This window comes from Tasmannia lanceolata, unplaced genomic scaffold, assembly GCF_043159265.1.
Source record: "Tasmannia lanceolata isolate RefF3 unplaced genomic scaffold, GAP_Taslan_0.1 ptg000013l, whole genome shotgun sequence".
Lineage (NCBI taxonomy): Eukaryota > Viridiplantae > Streptophyta > Magnoliopsida > Canellales > Winteraceae > Tasmannia > Tasmannia lanceolata.
In genome coordinates, this window is record NW_027518690.1 from 25,370,991 (window position 1) to 25,395,641 (window position 24,651).

Below are 24,651 nucleotides of genomic sequence, written 5' to 3' on the forward strand. Positions count from 1 at the left end.
TACAAAGTACTTACATTCTCATTAGAATTACCAAATTTAGCAAGAGTTGGGCACTCTTCCATGACATGGTCCGTGGCTTGACACCAACTACACATAGGAACACTATGTGCAATTTGATTGACTTGTGAAGGTCCTTTGACAACTATGGCTTCTAGCCTTTTGATTAGGCTATCAAGATGGGCCTCTTTTGCCAAGGCACCCTCTATTAGAAATCCCTTACTTGAAGTGGCTCTCTCTTGAGTGGATTCCCACTCTCTTGTTTTTTCCGCCAAATCAAGTAAGAAGTTCCATGCCGCGGCCTCATCCGTGAAAGATGTAAAACCGTTAGGACACATGGATTCAAGAAGTTGCTTTGTTTGGTAATCTATGCCCTCATAAACAATTTGGCATAAGTGCCACAAATCAATTCCATGGTGAGGACACTCTTGGAGTAGGTCTTTGAACCTCTCCATAAACTTAGAAAATGACTCTAATGGCTTTTGTTTGAATTGTAAAATATCGTTCCTAAGCTTATTAGTTTTATGTAATGGAAAAAACATTTTTAGGAAACCGACGGCGAACTCCTCCCAAGTGGTGATGGAGTTCGTTGGTAAGCCATAGAGCCACTTCTTGGCTCCATCCTTGAGTGAAAATGTAATAAACCGCAACTTTACTGCATCATCGGTAAGTTGTTGCAACTTAATCAAAGCACATACATCTTCAAAATCACGCAAAAATAAATAAGCATCCTCCGAAGGGAGGCCATGAAAAACGAGGAACCAAAGAAATAAATTGCGATTTTAGCTCAAAATTATTGCCCTGTGCAATCGGCAATCTAATGCAAGATGGTTGCGCGGTTCGGGCTGGATAAAAGCGATCGCGCAAACTCTTGGGCGTCTCTTGTTCTTCCGCCATGACTACTTGATTTGGATTTGGTGCGATGTCTTCCGCCGTCTCTAACCGGTTTGATCTTTCTAGTCGATTGGCCGAGTTCCGCACCCAACCTGCACTCATAAACACAAGAAAACCAAGTAAGAGGGATGGATAGCCAAGAAACCAAAAATATAACTAAACTAAAAATAACTACTAATCTAACACTTCGAATAATTAAGATTCTAATGCAACTCTCTTCCCCGGCAGCGGCGCCAAAAACTTGTTAGAGATATTAAATAACCGCAAGTGCACGGATTGTGTAAATACGGGTCGAACTCAGGGAAGAGAAATCTAGTTGTCAATCCTATTCTTGTACCGATTAGAATACTAGCTATGATATAATGTTGCCTGGAATGGACTCAGGATTTCCGTGCACTTAGACCTCGGAACCAACACTATATATAAGCGTGTATTCTATTCAATCTAAGAATCAAATTCAACTACGATCTTGATTTTGGAAATCTTAATTTAGGCAAAGTCTACCAAAATTCTAATGATCTTTATTAACTACTTATCTAATCTAATTAGAAAACTAAAATTCTAAAGGCCTAAGTTAATTGAAAAATTGCGAAAGTAATTTGGAAGAGTGTAAAAATCTTAATTCAATATAAAAAATTACTTAGGGTTAGAATCCACCATGGGTTTGGATTAGATTGATTAATTAAAACATCTCTTCAATTGGGTTAAAAATTCGATTAACTAGTCAATAAGGGATAAGATCAAAGGGATGTCATTCATTTTAAGTAATTAATAAAATTCACTCTCCAATTTACATTGATTATATAGAACTTTATATTTGTTAATCAACAATCATTCATACGAAAGGGGAAAGCCAATGGCATGGATGATTGAGATTTGTACAAAAATTAAATCCTACATAATTTGTTATATGAACCACTTGTTTTAATTACTTCTCTTTCTCCCCCTACTCATGGAGAAGGGGAAAGAAACATAGAAAATAGAGAGAATAGAGAAGAGAATTGTCATTAAAAACTTGAAAAGTAAAATAAAACACAAAGTACTTTCTCTTTTAATTAAAATTAAACAAAAATACATTGAACTAGATTTGAAAGAAATAACAAAAATTAAAGAACACAGTCTTTTTCTCCTCTTCGCAATAGTTGAATCCCTGATCGCCTTCCTTCAAGCCTTGGTGTAGCCTTGGATTGAACTTTTTGACGGTTGGATCGATCTTTGGTGAATGGAGATTCCAAGTATTACAAACTAGAGAACCAAAAATAATATGAAAAAAATGAAAGAGCTTGAGAGTGGTAGAGAAGTAGAGAGAATGGAGAGAGAGGAGAGCATGGGAAAGAGGTTAAGAGTTGGACTCTCAATATAAAGTAGTAAAGAAAACTGCCCATATTAGCAAGCTAAATACAAGAAGTTTCCCAAGAGATCAAACATCGTCGGTAGCTGCTGCCTTCTTCATTACTTGGAAAAAAATAAGTTGCCATTTCCACCCTCTTGTATAAACGTCAATAACTTGTAAATTGGGAAAAGTAGGTCCCACTTTCTATTGCCACCTCTAAGCCACATATATGTTGCCAACTAAAAGAACATTGCACGTCAGTACTTCCAAAAAGGTTGCCAATTTCTCATGTATGAATAAAAGAAGGTTTGCATTTACTTGCTAAAATATAGAGAAAGAAGCCAAAATAGGGATAGTGACAATTGGATATAAGCCAAAGCATAATCCTTCTTTCTAAAAACTGACCGAATGTGTTCCCTTTTTACTTGTGCAGCCTAAAGTAAAGCAAATTCTACTTTAGAAACCAGAATATACATGGACAAAATTTGTAGGTGATTGCATTATTTTCCAAGTTTCCATATCCCAAACGTGGGTCCCACATGTGCATGTAATAGCAACAAGGTTGATTTAGAAAGTACTGTTGTCTATTCCAAAATGTGATAGCCGAACATGCATGGGTGTGAAGAGATATTCCAAGTGGGTCCACATAGCAGTTCTCTCCATTGGGTTTAATTATTTTAATACTCTTTCAAATATAATTCTTGTAAGATAGAGACAAAGTCAACTATATCCTTGCTGGCTGCACCCTAGCTTGAATGAAACAATGGTAGGCCCCACTTCAAAATTTGACCGAACTCGACTCCATAATTTATGAGAAGTGCCAACAGTAGTGGGTCCACACATGTCCTCAATAAGCTTATTTAATCAATTTGGAGCCTTCTCTTTTATGAAAAACAATCTTTTGAATGGTTTAGATCAGCCCTATGGTGTGACAGTACACTTATTTGGGTGATCAAAACTGTCCACTTGATGGGATAAATTGTGCCAAAAATATTCTCCATGGACGATCTAAACCGTTCATTTACTGGGCCAAAAATGTGAATTAATTTTATGTGAATCAACTCCATACAAGGATCTTGGCCAAGACTTTTCCAAACTTTAAATTTTCTTTGAAATTTCCTTTCATTAACTCCATTTTCCTTGAAAATTTCGGAATACCCCTGAAACGCCAAAAATAAACAAATACCTTAGTACTAATGCTCTAAACATAAACTATACATGCTTTATGCTCCTATAATTTCACACATAAATGTGTTCATCAATGCCCTAATCTACCACAATATGAACATGAATATGAGTGGGTAGATGAGGAGCAACTAGAACCACAATAATACATATAAGAACATGTATGTTTGTCTTTATCTTCTTGTAATCTTTGGTTCTTTCTAGAGAGTTCTTCATTTACTAATTTTATCTCATTCAATTGATTTTCAAAGTAATTTGTTTGTTGAGATAAATTAGCTTTTAATTGTTCTTCATTTTCACAAACAAGTGTGTATTTTTCATTTAAATCATTGCTTGTGTATTCAAGGCTTTCTTTTTCTTTTCCAAGAATAATGCACTTTTTAATTAAGTCATCATTTTTATTTATTAAGATTTTGCTCAAATGACTTAATTTTTCATTTCTTTCTAAACATTCATTAACCTCCGATTTCAAATTTTCAATTTGTTTTTTCAAATCGGAAATTGAATGTTAGAAAGAATTTTCCTTTGCAAAAGATTTTTGTAGTCTCTTTTTGTATAAAAATAATATTTTTATCATTTGAAGAGAGACTATCACTTTTCTCATAAGAATTTTCAAGTTTAGTCCAAATGTCTTTTGCATTTGTGCATGATGATATTTTCTCAAAAGCATTAGGACATACAACATATTAAATAATAGCTTTTAAGTTTAATGAAAATAGTTTTGCATCATTTTTAGTGCATTTCCTTGAAATAGAAAATCCCCTTTCAATGACATCTAAGATGTCAATGTCTATAGATTTGAGATAGGCAAACATCTTTACTTTCCAAGCTCTATAATTTCATCCATACAAAAATGGAGGAATTATAGCGGATTGGCCTAACTCAAAATCCATTTAGATTGTCATGGATCTTTATCTCTTGTAGATTTTGAATTTTAAAAATCTCTTTTAAGAGCCTGTGCTCTGATACCAAATGAAATACAAGGTGACAATCCAAGAGGGGGGTGAATTGGCTAATTAAAAATTCGGGGATTAATTAAATGGATTATTAAAATCAAGTTACCCACTAAGCCTTAACAAGTCTAATCCTTTACCAATCAATGAATACAATGTAGGATAAGGATTAGATATGACTTTATGCTTATATACTCTAATCTTTGTTCAATAAAACATAAACACAAGTAAAGAATAGAGATTACCAACCACCATAGTGCAAAGAGAAGGAGATAAGAAGGCATCCACAAGACACACATTTTATAGTGGTTCGGTCACAACTTGACCTATTCCACTCTTCCAAGTTTTCCTCCTTGGGATCTTCCCTAAACCAATAAGATTCTTGAACGGGCGAATCTGAAAACCGTATACCAAGTTCTCCTTCAAAAGGATCACACCCTTTGTACACAAAGCCTTGTGAGGGTGCCTCCTTCTTACAATGATTCACCTTTCTTAACGGGTCGAATATGAGACCCTCACAAAGAAATGAAGAAATAAAATAAAAACTCTCTTTGCCTCTTAGATAGGCTGATTACACTTTGAAAGCTCACAACACTCCAAGGAAGATAAAATGTAAAGACTATGGAGTACCTCTTAATAGAATATACAAATACAAGTTTAAAGAGGTTTTAACCTTTCATATAAAAGTTTAGGTTCAAGAAGATAGGATTTAATTTGCAAAAAAGGTTATTTTGAAAGGTCTTGATAGTGTATATATAGCCCACAAGGAAATATGACCGTTTGAGGGTAAAACTGTAAATTACAGGGTTGAAAAAGTCAGCCTGCGAAAGTCCCAACGGATCTATTTCCTTGCGCGGCAGTCGACCTAGGCACGGCGGTCGCTGGCCCTTATCTGGCTCTTAGTTTGAATTTCAAATTTCATATCGGCGCGGTCGACCGGTCCTAGGGCGGTCGCCCGGCGAGGGCTACCCGTTTGAAATTAATTTTCGGCTCAAAAACACTATCGATGTCGACCGGACCTATGACGATCAACTTCTAAGCCCAACCTGGATATTTTCTGATTTCCAGAAAACATATCCACGGTCGCCCGGCTTACCCCAGCCGACCTGCCCGATAAATTTTGAGATGCCCTGGACTTCCAGGTAGCATCCCGCGGTCGACCGGCCTTGAGTAAAATTCTATTTTTAACTTTAAATTTCGGAGGCTTTGGGCTTTGGTCGTGGGCTAAAGTCCTAGGCTTTCAAACAAATTTTCTGGTGTTTGTATGGTTTTCAAAGATATAAAAACAAAGGTATGAAAACCATTTTGAAAACCTTTTGAAGGTGCATTTAAACATAAAATCAAGAGGACTCCAAATACATTGAACCTTGAGTCTTCTTGGAATGTCTTTGCTCTTTGCACTTCCTTGGACTTCTTCAGCTTGAATGAACATCTTCAACTTTGTCTTGGCTCTTGTGACTTGTCATCTAATCTTCAACGTATGTCGAGGTACATGAGGTGTCACCATGGCATGTTCAATTCCAAGCTCCTTCTTGACACTTGCTGGGGAACTTGTGGGATCTTCATATTGAGCTCCTTGACTTGATCATCTCCAAATGGTGATGACTCCAATGTAGGTGCAAGCTTTTTGTTCCTTGCTTTCTTGATCCACAAGCTATGTGTTGAGTTGAGTTGTGTAATAGCGATTATGACATGAAATTCCTGTATATGTCACAACATCTCAAGGCAACACATTAATCCTTAAAAGCTAATCAATTTAGTTTGCTAGCATCAAAACAAGAAGGTAAGGTGAATGATTAACCCATGGGAACCCTTGGGCTTACAGATACATAATCATCTTTTTGATATACTTTGTTTTGCAAGTGGTTGGTGTCCTCATTTGATTTTATTTTTCAAGAACTGTTCAACTGAATGCTCATTCCTACTGTTTCTTTACAATTTCTTTTCTGTTTCCTGGCAACTGAATGCACACTTCTACTTCTTTCTTAGCAGTTTCTTTTCCTTCCCATTTCCTTCTGCCACGTCATTTCCTTTTCCTTTCCGTGTCCTGGACGTAATTGAACATACCCTTAGGCTTTAGGGATTCTGTCCCTAGCGTTTACACTTTGCCAGGCTGTGGATCATGGGGTGTGGTCTTATAGGTTTTCCTTTACCTGAAAGGGTATAAACTTAAAATTTTGAAAATATTTCCAAACAACAAAAACATTGAAACATTTAAAAAGACATGAGTAGTAAGAAAGTTTGTTTCCGAACTACGTAGGCTTGATCCTCTTCCACGAGGTACGTAGCCAGCTTGGGATTCTTATCCCAGGTCCAGTCAAACCTTCAAAAATAAATCATTTAAATCCTTTCAAAAATACAAAAAATTCTTCAAACCAATCTTTTACACATATTTTCAAAGGATCTTCCTCTAGAGTTAGGAGTCTGTCCTAGATGACTTGAGTGTTTTAGAGTTAGGAGTCTGTCCTCGCCTCTGTCTAGTCAGTTGGCGATACTCTTCGCCGACTGATGACTAGAATATGATGCGTTAGTGATCCCATTATTTTCCTTAGGACACACAGCCTAGTTGCACATAGGATGTAGGGCCCACCTGCATTAGTTTATGGCTAACTTGTATTTAGTTAAGGCATATAGGGTGTCTTAAAATCTACAATCCATTTGAACTTAAGTAATTGCATAAGAAGCTTTAAAAATAAGTCGAGTCTAATTGATCAAGTCTAGGATAGCAGTCCTAGATGTGTTAGGTATCATAGTTTAGAATAGGTGCGCAAGAACTATGTGGCCTTGATTCCTATAGAGGCGGGATACGTAGGCGGCTTGGATGAACATCAGACTATCCAAGATTCGGTTAAAAATATTTAGAGTTTTAGGTTTCTTTTGTTAGCATTTAGGATTTGAGTCTATTATTCAGCATTATTTCTTACATAGGATCGTGATAGTGTGTTTGCTTTCAGGCTGTGATCATTTCTTTACTTGCTTATTCACATGCTTAGCTGTAGCTCTTTAATGTTTACCAGTTTATTAGTTATTGATTATATTGCTTAGTTGTAGTTCTTTTATTGCTTTACTGTTTTTTTCAGCTTATCATATTTGCTATATTCAGCTTAGCTGTAGCTGTGCATGCGATTGTTCACTACTTTCTTAGATGTGATCAGTTAGGATTAGATGTGATGAGTTAGGACCTGGATGTTTATTTTTCTTTATCCATCCCCGGGACATGCATGATTTTAACATGATTTTAACCCAAAATTCTTTGAAGTTAATAAAAATGGCATAAGAGACCGAGTGCGCTCGGGCGAGTTGGATGCCTAACACCTTCCCAACTCGTAACCAGGCACGGACCCAAATTATCTCTGAATTTATCCATTGCACATAGTAGATTTTGGTTCTATGGCCATATTCCATGGATGGCGACTCTTCATTTTCAGGTACGTCTTGATTCCGGGTTTTGACTCCGAATCGAGGGGTATCTCATGTATCACCACTCATGCTGTGAGGGCACCATTTCGAGAGAGCCTCGGCAGGAGCTCTCCATCGTGTGGAGATCGAGAGGCCCCCGTTCAGCCACGCAATCGCGGGTCCACAGGTGAAAAGCAGTTTTCCCGTGGTTTTTGAATAGTTTCCCCGTGGTTTCGAAGGTAGGGCGAAAAGTAGTTTCACCGAAGTTTTGAATGTTTGGGTGAAAGGTAGTTTTCCCGAGGTTTTGAGTGTTTCACCAAGGTTTTGAGTGTTTGAGTGAAAAGTAGTTTCACTGATATGTTTGATTTTGTGAAAAGTAGTTTCACCAATATGCCTTGTTGCTGAGTTAAGAGTCCGGTGAAAGGTAGTTTCACCGATCTGTCTTGTTGCCGAGTTAAGTGTCCGGTGAAAAGTAGTTTCACCAATATGATTTGTTGTCATTGGTTAAGAATCTGGTGAAAAGCCGTTTCACCAATTTATCTTTGTGAATGTTGTTTGAAAACCAAAAGTCCAAAATTTGATTTGTTTCAATTTCGGGTCGACCAAAATGTGTTGTCTTGTCAGCTTTGGCATTCGTGCGACCAACACACTCTGCCAAGGAGGTGCATCTGTAGACACCCCATTTTGACCTAACCCTAAATAAGCCATGTGTGAATAAAAATTCTTCAAATAAGTGAATTAGGAGGGGAGTAAGTTATCCAATGTGAGGCGGTCTGGAGAGGAAAAAGGACTATTTCTTATGTTTAAAGAGGTGGTGAATTATCCAGCTGAAGTTGGTCTGAAAGAAAAGCAAGGAACGTATGACATTGTTCTTCTCCATATACAAAAAGGGGAGTGGTTTAGTTAAAAAAGGGGGGGTGCTTGTAACATTCAAGGAGCAAAAAATTTTCCTTTGCCTATAAAAGACAACGAAAGGCTTGTGAAAAGGGGATCCCATTTTTCAGAGGAGAGAGTGAGCTAGAGAGAATTTTTTTAAAACCGTAAGATTTTCTCCTTCTTCTCTGATCGTCCATTATGATGACTTTGCCGGAGCTCCGACCGAGATATTTTGCCTAATTTCCTCCTTCTTCATTGATTCTCTTTCTTCAACTTCACACAAATCTCTATTTCTACTCCTAAATCTAGCTGACGTTTTTCAAGAAACCCTAGATCTAGCTGATCTCATTTGTTTCTACCATAGTGAGCTTAGATCTAACATTCATCACTAAACTCTTTATGTGTCAGCTCCATTGCCCCTGACTGAGATCCTATTGATTTTCACCTTAGATCTAGCTGTATAGGGAAAAGCTCTGAAAATTCCAAGAGTTTTTGCGGTTCCGGTGATCAGGACAAAGGTTTGGTTCTCATCAAAGCTCAATAACACATCATTTCAGGTAACACTTTACTCTACTGCAATTTTAATATAGGATCTGCTTATTTGCATAGAAAATTGATGAATAACATTTTAGATCTAGTTTATCCGTATTAAAAATGGAGGAATACTGCTTTGGTTTAGATATTTTACATTAAAATTGATGAATAAGGGCTTTTGGTAGTGTAAAAGAAGTTGTTCTATACTTTTTTGTCTGAATCTGTGGGGGGATGGTGATGATCTATTATGGTTGAATAGTTTCTTATAGTTTGTGAATGTTCGATTTACTGTATTGCCTGTTTGAAAGATTTGCTTTGTTTCGGTGATAAAATGATGCTTGAATAAATTGCTTTGTTTTCATGATCAGATGACTTATTTTGTTGCTTTACTTAAAAGATGGATTATATTTTGTGTGAGTAAAATGAAGAATCTATCATGTATGTTTCCTTGCTTAGAAGTTGTTTTAATTCTCTTCATTAGACAATCTAATAGGTTCATTGCTTAAAGGATCAGCACAGTTCTCATTTTGAATGGTTTGAGTTGTTTGTTGATGGAAGAGTTATTTTATAGAAGATTAACCTTCTTTCCTTATTCAGGGAATTTAGTCAGTATTCGGTTCATAGAGTTAAAATGATAATCTCATCTGAATGATCTGTTAAAACTTAAAAATTGAATGATTTTATTGATTTATTTTATTGAAAAATTTGTTTGCAAGCATGAAAAATCTGTTTGAAAATTTTATTTAATTTGTGATAAATGAATGTTTTGTCTTGGTTCATATGTATAAATAATTCATTCAGTTCACAGGGTTGGAAAAATGCAATTAGAAAACATAGTTGAGATGATACCATTTTATAGAGTTTATCTTAGGAATTATTATTGACTTTACCTCATTTTGATCATGGTAATATTTGGTTATTGTATACTCACCAGTTTTTTTGGATTCCATTATCCACTCAATGGTAAGTGTATAAAACAAAACCAATGTAAGCCCAAGGGTTCACATGGGTTCAACTATTCACCTTTACCTTCTTGTTTTGATGCTAGCAAACCCAAATTGATTAGTCTTTATGGACTAATGTGTTGTCTTTGAGTGTTGTGTCTTATACAAGAACTACACATGTCATATTGCCATTACACAATACAACACTACACATGGCTTGAGGATCAACATGCACAAAGGAACAAAGTGAGCTTGCACACATTGGAGGAACCATCTTTGGAAAATGTCCAAGCATAGAGCTCATGTTGAGGATCCCACAAGCATGCCTAGCATATACTAAGAGAAGCTTGAAGTTGAACAAAGTGTTGGTGACCTTCTCATGCCTCAAAAGTGAAGATTCATTCAAGAAGAGAAGTCACATGTACCAAAGTATTCTCAAGTGTTCACTTATAAGCCAAAATCCCAAGGAAGACCTTTGAAGACAATACGATCAAGGTGTTAGGTAGTTTAACTTTATAGATTGTATTGGAGATCTTTTTCAAGTGGTTTTGCATTTCAAAGTGCTTTTCAAACCTCCATCAAAACCAAACATGAAACCTATTTGTATTTCATGAAAAACCATTTTCAAAGGTCCTAAACATTAGTAAAACAAAAGTCCATAGCCCAAGGAACCAAAGCCCAAGTGCCAACCAAAGTTTACAAATGAAAAAGAATGACATTAGCACTTGAATTGTGAAAACAACTTAAAACTGATTTTAGTGGTTCAAATATTTTTTAAAAATTTTTAAAAATATTTTTAACAGATATCTCTCATTTTTTAAATATCCGTAGAGTCTAAGAACTTTAAAATCCGACGAGAAATGAGGGAGAAATGAGTTTTACAAACCGGGTTGAAAATATGCACTGTGCTAAAACAGCAGACCAGCGGAGGGCTACCGTCGAGCCCTGGTCGAGCGGGGCAGTAAAAATTCTATTTTTTTTTAAACTCCAGATGACCCTCGGAGGTTGAACGCCCTACCCCGGTGTACCGCCACGGCACGAGAAACTAGCCGTTGGGGCATAATGGCTAGTTATTTTTTGACCCGTTTTTGGTCTTTTCTTGCCCAAACTACTCATAAACGGTCATGAATCATTGTGGGCTATAAATATGTTGTTCTATCATGGATTAAAAGACTTTTGGACTTATTGAAAATCTCATTTGAGCTTAAACCTTCAAATCCATTAGTTTTTTTCAAGAGCTTTGAACTTGCATATTCCATACTAGAAGAAGATCTCCATAGGGCTTTTATCTACTTTATCTTTTGGAGAGTTTTGTGAGCTATTATTTTTGTATCAAGCCTATTAAGAGGCTAAGAGAGTTTTTCATTTTCTTTGTTCTTCATTGTAGTGAGGGTCTTCGATTCAGCCCGGTAAGAAAGGTGAATCAACATTGTGGAGAGGGGTTTTTGCTTCTGCCTTGAATGGAGAAGCTTGATTGTAAGAGGGTCTCCGATTCAGCCCGTTAAGAAAGGAGAATCCGGAGCTAGAGGGTTTGTCCCCTAGGAGGCGGAGAAGACGTTTGTAACACTAGGAGATTCGGCGTGTAGAATCTCAACATTAGTGGAGTACCCAAGGAGCCAAACTTGGAAGAGTGGAGTAGGTCTTGTTGATAGACCGAACTACTATAAATCTTGGTGTCTCTTCTTCTCTTGCTTGCCCCCTTCTTGGATGTGGTGATTGATAATCTCTAACCTTACTTGTGTATATGTTTAATTGAACAAGGGTTAGATATAAATGGCTTAAAATTGATATTATATCATTCTTTATTTGCAACCAAGCATATTTGAACAAGAGTTAGAATAATCTAGGATTAATCTCACACACCCTTGTATTTGAGGTAAAAATTTTAAATTGACCAATTCACCCCCCCTCTTAGGTTGCCACACTTGTATTTCATTTGGTATCAAAGCCTAGGCTCTTCAAAAAGTTTTTAATTTAAAAATCTACAAGAGAAAAGATCATTGGCAACCTAATGACCTCTAGGCTTCCTAGCTTTGATGGAACCGACTTTGGATCTTGGTCGATCCAAATGAGGTCTTATCTAAAGGGTCTAGATAATGACTTCATAAAAAGAATTGAAAATGGTTTCACCTTATGCAAATCTAAAAGAATTAATGAATATGACAAAAAATATTTTGCTCTAAACTCTAAAGCCATGAATGCATTATGTTGTGCTTTACCTTCCTATTTATTTGATAAAATCTCATCTTGTAAGAATGCAAAAGAAATTTGGGACTTACTTGAAAACAATTTTAAAGATACATGTCTTATGGCTTTTGAAGTTAATGATAATGGTGAAAATCTGTTTGAATATCAAAATGTAAATGAACTTCTAGAGTTATGTGAAAAATTGAAAAATAATATTAGTCTTGAAGTTTCCAAAAATGAAAAACTAAAACACTCTCTTGGCTCTATCTCCAATGAATTCTTAGAATCGAAAAAAGATTATCAAGATTTATTAGATGAAGAAAAAGAGTTAATTGAAAACAATAAGAAATTGGAGAATGAAATAGAGGAATTGAAATTGAAAGAAGAAGAACTAAAGCTAAACTCATCTCATAAGCTAAATGTTCTAAAAAAAGAAATTAATGAGATGAAGCTTAAAATGAAGAACTAGTTTTAAAAAAACATACACTACAAGAAGACAAAGTCAAACATGTTTGTGAACACTCTTGTAGTTTATCTTGCTCCTCATCTACCGATTCATTCTCATCTTGTGATTATTGTGGTAGATTTGGACATTACAAATCTAGATGTAAATTTAGATTTGTAAAAGGTTCCAAGTTTGTATGGATTAAAAAGAATTCATTATATAAAACAAACTTGAGTGGGCTCAAGATCTTATGGGTTCCAAAACCCCCTACTTGAAGCATCTCCTACGCTTAGTAGATTTATGGGTTATGCTTAAATTGTAATATCATTTGAATATTAAGATATGAGATGCATGTGGACATTCTTGATTATTTTCTTGTATCCATATTATGCTCAAAAGTTATATCTTGTGTGAGCATGCTAGATGCTATATTCTTAAGATAGATTGATTCTCCTTACATCTAATTATTTGTGTCTCAATTGTTATATCTATTGAAAAAGGTTCCCTAGATGTCCTATGTTGGCATCTAGCTTATATTTGTGCTTCAATGTGTAGATTATTTCAAAATTTGATCTCTGGATACCTTGTACTCTATTTTGAATATAAAGTCTTGTATCTAGTTTGTTTGTGCTTAAAGATCTATGTTTTTGAAAATGTACTATAGATACAAGCATACTTACATTGCTTGATCATTTATGTATCTATAATGTTTCGATCATACCTTCTATGACATGAATCATTTTGGTTAATCATATAAACCATATCATAGTATAGAGTGAATCATATCTCCTTGTAACTGTATGATCATATTCCTTGATCTAAGTGTGTGACTTCACTAGAAACTTACCCATACACTTAGTACCTATGTCCAAATTCACATGGATACAATACTTTCTCAATAACTCATGTGGAACATAGGTTTAGCGTAGGTCAAGTTAAATTCACAAGTGATATCATTGTAACTTGAACCTAAAATAGCTCATGTTTGACACCTGCTAGATCCTATAGTACCCTCCTAGCAAAATAGGAACAAAACCTTCAAATGTTCAACTCAAATAGGTCAAAACATTGTACTTGATGAATTTCTAAACTCATGGTTTAAATCATAAGAAAATCTCAAGTTAAAATGAGTGAGCTTATAAGTCTAAGGTATCTTTCACTAAGGAAAAATTCTCAAAAACCTTTTACTTTTAGACATCCCTTTTAAGTTTACAATGCTATAGTCCATTGAAGGCAAATTGTGTTAGAAGCTAGGTTCAATGTGTATAATCACTTGACTATTCCAAAGATTCTCATGAAGTAATGTGTATTCCTCATGTTAATGTTCCCCACTTGCACACTCTCATTTGACATGAAAATCATGAAAATCATCACTTGTTGTAAAGACCTCTATTATGATCACATATTATTTTAACAAGTGAAAATGAATGTTTGTGAAGAAGTAAAAACCTTTATATTCAAAACTCTTTATAAGTTGTATAAGTATGCACATTGGAAATTCTTTTTCATTATGGGATATGCCTCACATGTTTTTATTATCTCCATCTCCCATATGATTTTTATTGGTTTACAGGTATGATCAAAATTGAAAGTCTCATGTACTTGTGTCATAGAGGGTTGAAATAAACTAAGTGTTGAAACTTAAAAGAATTGGATAATCCCCTCTAGATAGACAAGCTAGTTAATCTACATAGGAAGATTCACAAGAGCTAGTTGTCTTCTCTCACTGGAATAGAGTTGCCTTTCTTAGGATAGAATGTCTAAATAAGTCCATCTAGTATCCTAAGTATGATTCATTTGATAAACATTATAGCTCTCTATATATGTATATCTCCGTTGTGTAGTATTAGCTACATGGTAAGATGTTAAACCTTAAAGTTAAAAGCTACTCAATTGGTACTTTTAGCCTTCTTACTAGTTAAGAGGGAGACTGAACCTTCACTTTAATTAAAACACCTAATTTCTTTGGCTTGTCGCCGGCATCTTAACCATGATAAGTCATATGTGCTTTGAATTGCTACTTATATATATGCACATAGTTAGGGGGAGCATGTGTAGCTAGGATACCTCACCATCTCATTTGATATCAATTGAGTGTCCTTAGCAAATATGGAGTTGTAGCCCAAGGGTTGTTTTTTAATCATTCACCTCGCCAACCTTTGGTGACTATGTATTGGACAGCCTTTTGGATTCATACTATGTATGAGTCTCAAACAAAGGGGGAGCTATATATTTGTCATATCTGTCATTCTCTATCTTATCATATGATGTTTGATGTGATTATTACATTTCATATGATAAGTACACTCATTTGGAGCCACATTGCTCCATTTGTGTTGTAGTTGGGTCTTGTCTTGTGCCTTCACTTTGAGATCAACTCTCATTTATGACAAGTTTCCTTAGCCTGAGCCTCAATGTTATCTTTTTCTTAGGCTTCAAACTTATCTTGAATGGCCTCATGATAGTTATCATATTTGCCATTGATAAGTTTCCATCTTTGTGCCTTATCCTACAAATCTTTAAAACTCCATTCATAGGATCCTATCTCACTCGATAAATCTCATTTCATATGAATTAATATCTCTTATCATGTGCTTTTGAAGGTAAATATATCATTCTTCATAATAAGATCCATTGGCTAATCACTCACTGTTTTATCTTGAGCCATTTTGCATTGTCATGACTTGCTTTATAGGTTTTATCCAAGGACAATGACAAATTCTTATAGGGAGAGCCAAATTATCTCACCTTTATGTTTATATCGATCATAGTGATATGCTCACAATATCCACTGCCCCATTAGTTGTGCTTAAATTACAAATCCTCTAGATCGAATGATTAAAAAAATCGCTTATCATGAACTTAGTTTGAATTTTCTTGTAAAATCCTTATGATAAGCATTAGGAGAGATTAAATTGACATATCATTCATATTCTCATGGGCCATAGAGTTAGTTTGTAGTATTTCTATATCCGTTGCATGTGCCCATCTTACATAGTTCTACATAGGACACAAACATTGAATTGTCTAACAAATGCAAATCATATCTCTCTGTGTTGTTTGTCCCTATGTCAATCATGTGTATTCAAGTTGATTACCCTATAGTCATGATAGTTTCATAATAGAACTATAAATGTTATATCATCTCAATCATTTTGCTTATTATGCCATCATTTTTAGTGATTTATGTGTATACATAACAAAAATTTAGGGGGAGCGCTTAACTATCGGATCTTGTATGTTCATAGGCTTCATAGGGTTGTATTTAGAATGTCCATGCTAAAAAAAAACCTTTGATTGTGTATAAATGGTATCTCCTTCCTTGCTTTAAAAACAAAAATGGGTGGCTACTTTAGTTTTCGTATGTTACTTCATTCTTATCATGTATGTTTCACTTTGAGCATCTTATATACATGATAAGTAGATAGGGGGACTGATTATTGCATTGCTTGGCATTACAATTGGAGTTTTTACTGTTAAAACCGCCATTTTTGCTGCTGCCAAAAAAGGGAGAATTTTGGAATTGATTAGGCAGTCCATAATCTATATGCATTATTGTAAGCCCAATGGTTCCCACCTTGGCATTCCCATCTTATTTTGATGATTCCAATACATAAGTGATTTAAGATCACTAATGTGTTTGATTGTCTAAGTTGTAGATCATAATGGTGTTAAGACAAGATTGCTTGGATTGAGGCCAAAAAGCTCTCATTGGACACATTATGAAGACCAAAGACATCGGAGATCCAAGGCGATTGAAGACTTGAAGCTCAATTGAAGATCAAAGTCATATTAGATTATATAAGATCCAATCCTAATTTAGGATTTTGAAAGGCATAAATAAAGTAAATAAACACACTCCCTAAATGCTTAAGTGATTGTCCTTGTGGTGTTCCAACACTTTGGAACCCTCATAACAATCCCAACTTGGTGTAAAGTTGGAAGCCCAATAACAAGAATTGAAAATCTGCTTGACATAGACTTCTCGGAACTCCGAAAGAATTCTCGGAGCTCCGAGTTCGGAACTCCAAGAAATGGTCCAGTAACTTTTTTCCAATTTCTGTCTGTATTTCCGGAACTCCGAGATCAATTCTCGGAACTCCGAGAATTTCTCGAAACTCCGAGAAAATTTCTCGGAACTCCGAGACAACTATAACGGGAAGAATTTTGACCGTTGGGAACTTTACCAGATTTACGACAATGCCCCTCAAACGGTCATATTGGGTTTTCCTATATATATGGGGATTCCAAACTTCCTAACCATCAATCCTAACACTCTAAAACTTTACTTGAATAACCCAAGAGTGAATCAAAGCTTGTTTATGTCTCTCATCCTCTAAGATTAGGATTTGGATCATTAGGCTCAATTTGTACATCTTCTACAAATCTTGTAAACCCTTGTGAGGGAGTTTTTGTTCTTTCTTTCTTATTCAAGAAACTTGTATTGGGCGAGTGTTCGGAGAAGCAGAGCCCACTCTCCGTGGTGAATATTGCCACCAAGGTTAAAGGCGATCGAAATTGTAATCGGCATTGATCTTCGCCGAAGTTAAGAAGATCACATAGTGAAGCCATCAACGGGTTTGGTTGGTGGAGTGGAGTAGGCCTCACGTTGGAGGACTGAACCACTTAAATCTCGGGTGCATTCTCTCTTATCTTATTGCCTTATATTTGCATTTGCACCTTTAGATTTAACTTGTGTGCTTGAATTTCATCTTGATCTCTTAATCTTCAAAATTGGGTTTGAGTTTTCAAAAAGGTTAAAACTTGTTAGCAACCTAATTTTTTACCTCCTCATTAGTTGCCAATTCGGGACCACCCTTGAAATTTCACTTGGTATCAGAGCCTTAGCTCTTAAAAGATTTTCTTTTTCTAAAAATCTTTGGTAAATTTTTCTTTAAAGTTTCAAACAAGGGAAAGATCATAAGATCTTTGGCAACTTTCTATTTGTGAAATGGCAAATATAAATGGAACCGGACTTCCGGAAGGCCATTCCACAACTAGACCTCATTTCTTTAATGGGTTCAACTATGGACATTGGAAGACAAGGATGCACATCTATCTTCTTTCGATAGAGGTGGAACTTTGGCACATTGTTGAAAATGGATACATTTTGCCTTCCAAGCCATTTGAAGCATGGAATGTTGAAGATAAAAGGCATGCAAATCTAAATTACAAAGCTATAAACTCTTTGTTTTGCGCCTTATCTACGGAGGAGTTTAATAGAGTAGCTCTTTTTTATTCCGCCAAGCTTATTTGGGATACACTTGCCGTTACCCATGAGGGAACATCACAAGTCAAAGATTCCAAAATAAACTTGTTAAAGAGCAAATATGAAATGTTTAGAATGGATCAAAATGAAAGTATTTCCGAAATGTATACCCGATTTTCTAAAATTTCTAATGAATTAGCTAATCTTGGTAAATCTTATCCTATTGATGAGCTTGTGAGTAAGTTACTTAGGTCACTTCCTCCTTATTGGGATCCAAAAGTCACCGCCATACAAGAATCCAAGGATCTCAAGACGCTAACTATGGAAGAGCTTGTAGGATCTCTCATCACCCATGAGATGCTCCTCACTAGCCGACAAGAGGAGAAGAAGCCGAAAGAGAAAGAAAGAGAAAGTCGTTCTCTAGCTCTAAAGGCCTCCAAGACGAACTCATCATCAAGTGATGCGGATAGAGATGAGGAAGAAGCATTAAGAAAATTTAAAAATTTATGGAGAAAGAAGCATAAAAAGGATCAAAAGAAGAAGAAAGTGAAGTTGAGGGAGCTTTAAGATGCTACAATTGCAAGAAGATTGGACACAAAAGATCGGATTGTCCACTTCTCAAGTCATCTTCCTCAAAGTACAAGGTAAAAAAGGATTGGAAGAAGAACAAGGCTCTTGTAGCCGGTTGGGATGCTACTAGCACCTCGGGTAAGAGCTCAAGTGAAGGGGAAGAAAATAAAGATGACCTTTGCCTCATGGCACTCTCCCATGAAGTTGAGGTAAACTCTAACTCCTCTTGTAATTCATCAAATAGTGATAGTGGAAATATATCTTATGATGAATTGTGCAATACCTTGCATTCTCAAATTTCTAAAAATAAAGTTCTTAAAAAATCTATTTCAAAATTAGAAAATGAACTTGATTTTTTGAAAAATGAGTCATCCTCTTCCATATCTAAATCTCAAGCACAACTTGAAAATTTTAAACTTGAGATTGAAACCCTTAAGGGTTGTTTGGATGAGAAAACTTGCCAATTAGCACAATTTCAAAATGTGGCAAGCTCTTCCAAATCTTATGAAGATGAATTTAATGATTCTTTAAATCAAATAACCCATCTTCATAATGAAAATGAAAGGTTAAGATTATGTCTCCAAGGATTCCTAAATGGTGACAAAATTATAGACATAATCTTGAAGAATACTAATCTTAGACCTAATCATGCATTTTATGATAGGACTAGTCTATCTAACCCTCATGTTAGATGCCATTATTGTGAAATTAATGGTCATTACCAATTCCAATGTGCATCTAAGATTAGGGATTGTAGTGGAACCAAGAAATCTTGGGTTCCCAAAGCCCCCATATGATTCTCTTCATATGTGCTTAGATTAGGGGCTTGTGCTTAATTATTTGTATATCTTTATCTTTGATTTTTAAAATCCCCTCTTGTATTGAATTTGTTTTCCAAATAGGGGGAGTTCTATGTTTGTCTTTTTCCTTGAAAAAGGGGGAGCTTAAAATTGAAAATTTTATCCCTTTGATTTCCTATTACCCCCTCTTTTTTATAGATGCCAAAGGGGGAGAGAAATCTAGTGTAAGGAAATTATGCATGTTTTTATTGGAAAATCTCTTGTGCTTGTCATCATCAAAAAGGGGGAGATTGTAAGCCCAATGGTTCCCACCTTATTTTGATGATTCCAATACACAAGTGATTTAAGATCACTAATGTGTTTGATTGTCTAAGTTGTAGATCATAATGGTGTTAAGACAAGATTGCTTGGATTGAGGCCACGAAGCTCTCATTGGACCACATTATGAAGACCAAAGACATCGGAGATCCAAGGCGATTGAAGACTTGAAGCTCAATTGAAGATCAAAGTCATATTAGATTGTATAAGATCCAATCCTAGTTTAGGATTTTGAAAGGCATAAATAAAGTAAATAAACACACTCCCTAAATTCTTAAGTGATTGTCCTTGTGGTGTTCCAACACTTTGGAACCCTCATAACAATCCCAACTTGGTGTAAAGTTGGAAGCCCAAAAACAAGAATTGAAAATCTGCTTGACATAGGCTTCTCGGAACTCCGAGAGAATTCTCGGAGCTCCGAAAAATGGTCCTGTAACTTTTTTTCAATTTCTGTCTGTATTCCCGGAACTCCGAGATCAATTCTCGGAACTCCGAGACAACTATAACGGGAAGAATTTTGACAGTTGGGAACTTTGCCAGATTTACGACAATGCCCCTCAAACGGTCATATTGGGTTTTCCTATATATATATGGGTATTCCAAACTTCCTAATCATCAATCCTAGCACTCTAAAACTCTACTTGAATATCCCAAGAGTGAATCAAAGCTTGTTTATGCCTCTCATCCTCTAAGATTAGGATTTGGATTATTAGGCTCAATTTGTACATCTTCTACAAATCTTGTAAACCCTTGTGAGAGAGTTTTTGTTCTTTCTTTCTTATTCAAGAAACTTGTATTGGACGAGTGTTCGGAGAAGCAGAGCCCACTCTCCGTGGTGAATATTGCCACCAAGGTTAAAGGCGATCGAAATTGTAATCGGCATTGATCTTCGCCGAAGTTAAGAAGATCACATAGTGAAGCCATCAACGGATTTGGTTGGTGGAGTGGAGTAGGCCTCACGTTGGAGGACCGAACCACTTTAAATCTCGGATGCATTCTCTCTTATCTTATTGCCTTATATTTGCATTTGCACCTTTAGATTTAACTTGTGTGCTTGAATATCATCTTGATCTCTTAATCTTCGAAATTGGGTTTGAGTTTTCAAAAAGGTTAAAACTTGTTAGCAACCTAATTTTTTACCTCCTCATTAGTTGCCAATTCGGGACCACCCTTGGAATTTCAATTATTTTCTTTCCTTTGTTATATTACACTTGTGCTTATAGTGAGGGGGAACAAAGCTTCATTGTTTATATCGTTTAATGCTTATTTATCTATTTTGTTGATATCTCCCTCATCCTAATCAATTTGGTTTGCCATCATAAAAAAGGGGGAGAATGTTAGCCCAAGGGTTCCCATGGGTTCAATTATTCACCTTTACTTATTTGTTTTGATGCTAGCAAACCCAAATTGATTAGTCTTTATGGACTAATGTGTTGTCTTTGAGTGTTGTGTCTTAGATAGGAACTACACATGTCATATCACCATTACACAATACAACACAACACATGGCTTGAGGATCAACATGCACAAAGGAACAAAGTGAGCTTGCACACATTGGAGGAACCATCTTTGAAAAATATCCAAGCATAGAGCTCAAGTTGAGGATCTCACAAGCATGCCTAGCATATGCCAAGAGGAGCTTGAAGTTGAATAAAGTGTTGGTGACCTTCTCATGCCTCAAAAGTGAAGATTCATTCAAGAAGAGGAGTCACATGTATCAAAGCATTCTTAAGTGTTCACTTATAAACCAAAATCCCAAGGAAGACTTTTGAAGCCAATACGATCAAGGTGCTACGTAGTTTAACTTTATAGATTGTATTGAAGATCCTTTCCAAGTGGTTTTGCATTTCAAAGTGCTTTTCAAACCCCCATCAAAACCAAACATGAAACCTAATTGTATTTCATGGAAAACCATTTTCAAAGGTCCTAAACATTAGTAAAACAAAAGTCCATAGCCCAAGGAACCCAAGCCCAAAAGCCAACCAAAGTTTACAAATGAAAAATAATGACATTAGCACTTGAATTTTGAAAACAGCAGCTTAAAACTGATTTTAGTGGTTCAAAATATTTTCAAATATTTTTGAAAATATTTTTAACAGATAGCTCTTATTTTTCTAATATCCGTAAAGTTTAAGTACTTTAAAATCTAACGAGAAATGAGGGAGAAATGATTTTTACAAACCGAGTTGAAAATATGCATTGTGCTGAAACAGCAGACCAGTGGCGGGCTATCGCAGAGCCCCGGTCAACCGGGGCAGTAAAAATTCTGTTTTTTTTAAATTTTAGATGACCGTCGGAGGTCGACCGCCACGGCGCGAGAAACTAGTCGTTGGGGCATAACGGCTAGTTGCTTTTTTGACCCGTTTTTTGTCTGCCCAAACTACCCCTTGTAGGCAATAAATATGTTGTTCTATCATGGATTAAAAGACTTTTGGACTTATTGAAAACCTCATTTGAGCCTAAGCCTTCAAATCCATTAGTTTTCTTCAAGAGCTTTGAACTTGCATTTTCCATACTTGAAGAAGATCTACATAGGGCTTTTATTTGCTAATCTTTTGGAGAGTTTTGTGAGCTATTATCTTTGTATCAAGCCTATTAAGAGGCTAAGCGAGTTTTTCCTTTTCTTTGTTCTTCATTGTATTGAGGGTCTCCGATTCGGCCCGGTAAGAATGGTGAATCAACGTTGTGGAGAGGGGTTTTCGCTTCAGCCTTGAAAGGAGAAGCTTGATTGTAAGAGGGTCTCTGATTCGGCCCGTTAAGAAAGGAGAATCTGGAGCTAGAGGGTTTGTCCCCTCGGAGGCGGAGAAGACGTTTGTAACACTTGGAGATTCAGCGTGTAGAATCTCAACATTAGTGGAGTACCCAAGGAGCCAAACTTGGAAGAGTGGAGTAGGTCTTGATGATAGACCAAACCACTATAAATCTTGGTGTCTCTTCTTCTCTTGCTTGCCCCCTTCTTGCATGTGATGATTGGTAATCTCTAACCTTACTTATGTTTATGTTTAATTGAACAAGGGTTAGATATAAATGGCTTAAAATTGATATTATATCATTCTTCATTTTTGTAGACACCCCCATTTTGCTACACTTTAAAAAGAAAAAGATTCAGTAGTTTGTCAAGTTTCGAGTCCGTATTCCACTTAGGATTAGGCATCTGTGCATTTTTGGGTAGATTTCGCCTCGTTGAAGGAATTCTGAAGTTGATTCGTAATCCTAATGGTCTCTAGGGTGTTCCAATGGTATCTGAAAGATGAAAGTTCAAGTTTCCAAACAAGTGAAAAAACCTGCTATTTTTAGAATTTTCAAGGTTCCCCTCATTTTTGCCCATTTTTACGCTACATGGGTATTTTGGTCATTCCCGATGTGTCATGTTTGACCGCCGAGTTATATTTGAGAAATCTTGAGTGCTTTTATGAATTTTTAAAAAGCTGCTATTTTTAGAAACTCTCTTGCTTTTTTCCCAATTTGGGTATATTGGGGGTTGTGTTGGTCATTACTAGTATGCCTGAGACTATCTCTAAAATATGACTGAAGAATCCTCGAAAATCTCAAGTGTTTTAGAGAACCTGCTATTTTCAGAAACTCATGGGGCTTCCACGTTTTCATCATCTTATGAATATTTTGATCATTTCTCATGTATCCAAAATCTTCTTGAGGGTACGAGTGATGAATTAGGAGTAATTTCGTAAGATTTGGGAAACTTGCTAAATTTATATCTCTCAAGGTTTTCTCTTAGTGTTGCACTTCGGGGGTATTTAAGACATTTCCAACATATCATATTTGGTCCCTAAGTTGTGTCTAAGAAATCTTGAGTCCGTTCATAAATTTTCAAAAATCTGCTATTTTTGAAATTTCTCAAGGTTTTCTCTAGTCTCACAAAATTCTTGCACCTCGGGGTAATTTGGTCTTTTCCTGTGTAATTCTTTTGACCCCCGAAATATGTCTGAGAGATTATGAATGATTTCTTGAATTTTGAAAAACCTGCTAAATTTAGAATTTCTCAGGGGTTTCGCTTAATTTGGGAATTCTGAGTGTTGAGGGCATTTTAGGTATTTTCAAGGGATACCAAATGATCCTGTTGGATATTGCTCACCGAAAGGACCCAACTTTAAAAAATTTCTATTTTTGAAGTTTGACCACAAAGACTTTCTATTTTTAATTTTTCCCTCTAGGGGTGAACCAATTTGAGGGTATTTTGGTCGCATTTGGATGTCTAATAGTCAAATAGGGGCATTTTGGTCCGAAAAGTTATTTTCCAAAAAAAACTATACAATTAATCTTGCATAATTGGAGTGCGTAAATTATACTATGATATTGGCTCCGAGGTCCACTGTCCACGGAAATCCTGAGAAACATGACAGGCAATAAGATACTATAACTTACGTGCTAAATTATATAAGGGTTAAGAGCACGATTCCCATCCATGGTTGCGATTCGAGGCCGAAACTAACAAACTGTAGAACCTTTGGTATCCCTTAGATATTTAGGAATTAAAAATCCTTGAAAATAAAAAATCAGTAAATCTAAAAATCACCAATATCAACAAATTGAATTAATTTAATCAAAGTCTTAGGAGCCGTTGGATTGCGTTCTCCTATCGTAGGAACCTTTTAGAGCTCCTTAGGAACACTTACGTCACGTTGTATCCTAGGTTTTAGGGAGTCATAGAGTTAGGATTCCAGCTTCATCACAGCCGTTTGGTATGGATAGCAACTGTGCCAAAGATCTAGTTACACTAGTCACCCAATTTTTCCTTAGGATAAACCTAGTTATCTAGGATGTAGGTTAACCTGCATTAGTCTAAGGGACGATTTGCACTTAGATATGACCATATAACATCTTAGATGAAGTCCTAGGATAATAAAATCTTCAACTTAAATTAAATAATTTCTCTTAAACTGTTAAAACAGTCAATCCAGTCTAGATCCGTGTCTTAGATGAGTTAGGCATAAGTAGCTTAGTTCAGGTGCACCGCTACGATCGACTCTGATTCTAGTGAGGCTGGGA

The 24,651-nt window shown here is 35.9% G+C and overlaps 1 non-coding gene across 1 annotated transcript; it reads left to right on the forward strand.

Annotated features, from left to right (window-relative positions):
- Window positions 1–405: 405 nt before the first annotated feature.
- LOC143891516 (small nucleolar RNA R71) lies at window positions 406–512 on the forward strand. The gene has a single exon (XR_013255392.1). It is a non-coding gene; the product is annotated as a small nucleolar RNA R71 (small nucleolar RNA).
- Window positions 513–24,651: the final 24,139 nt, after the last annotated feature.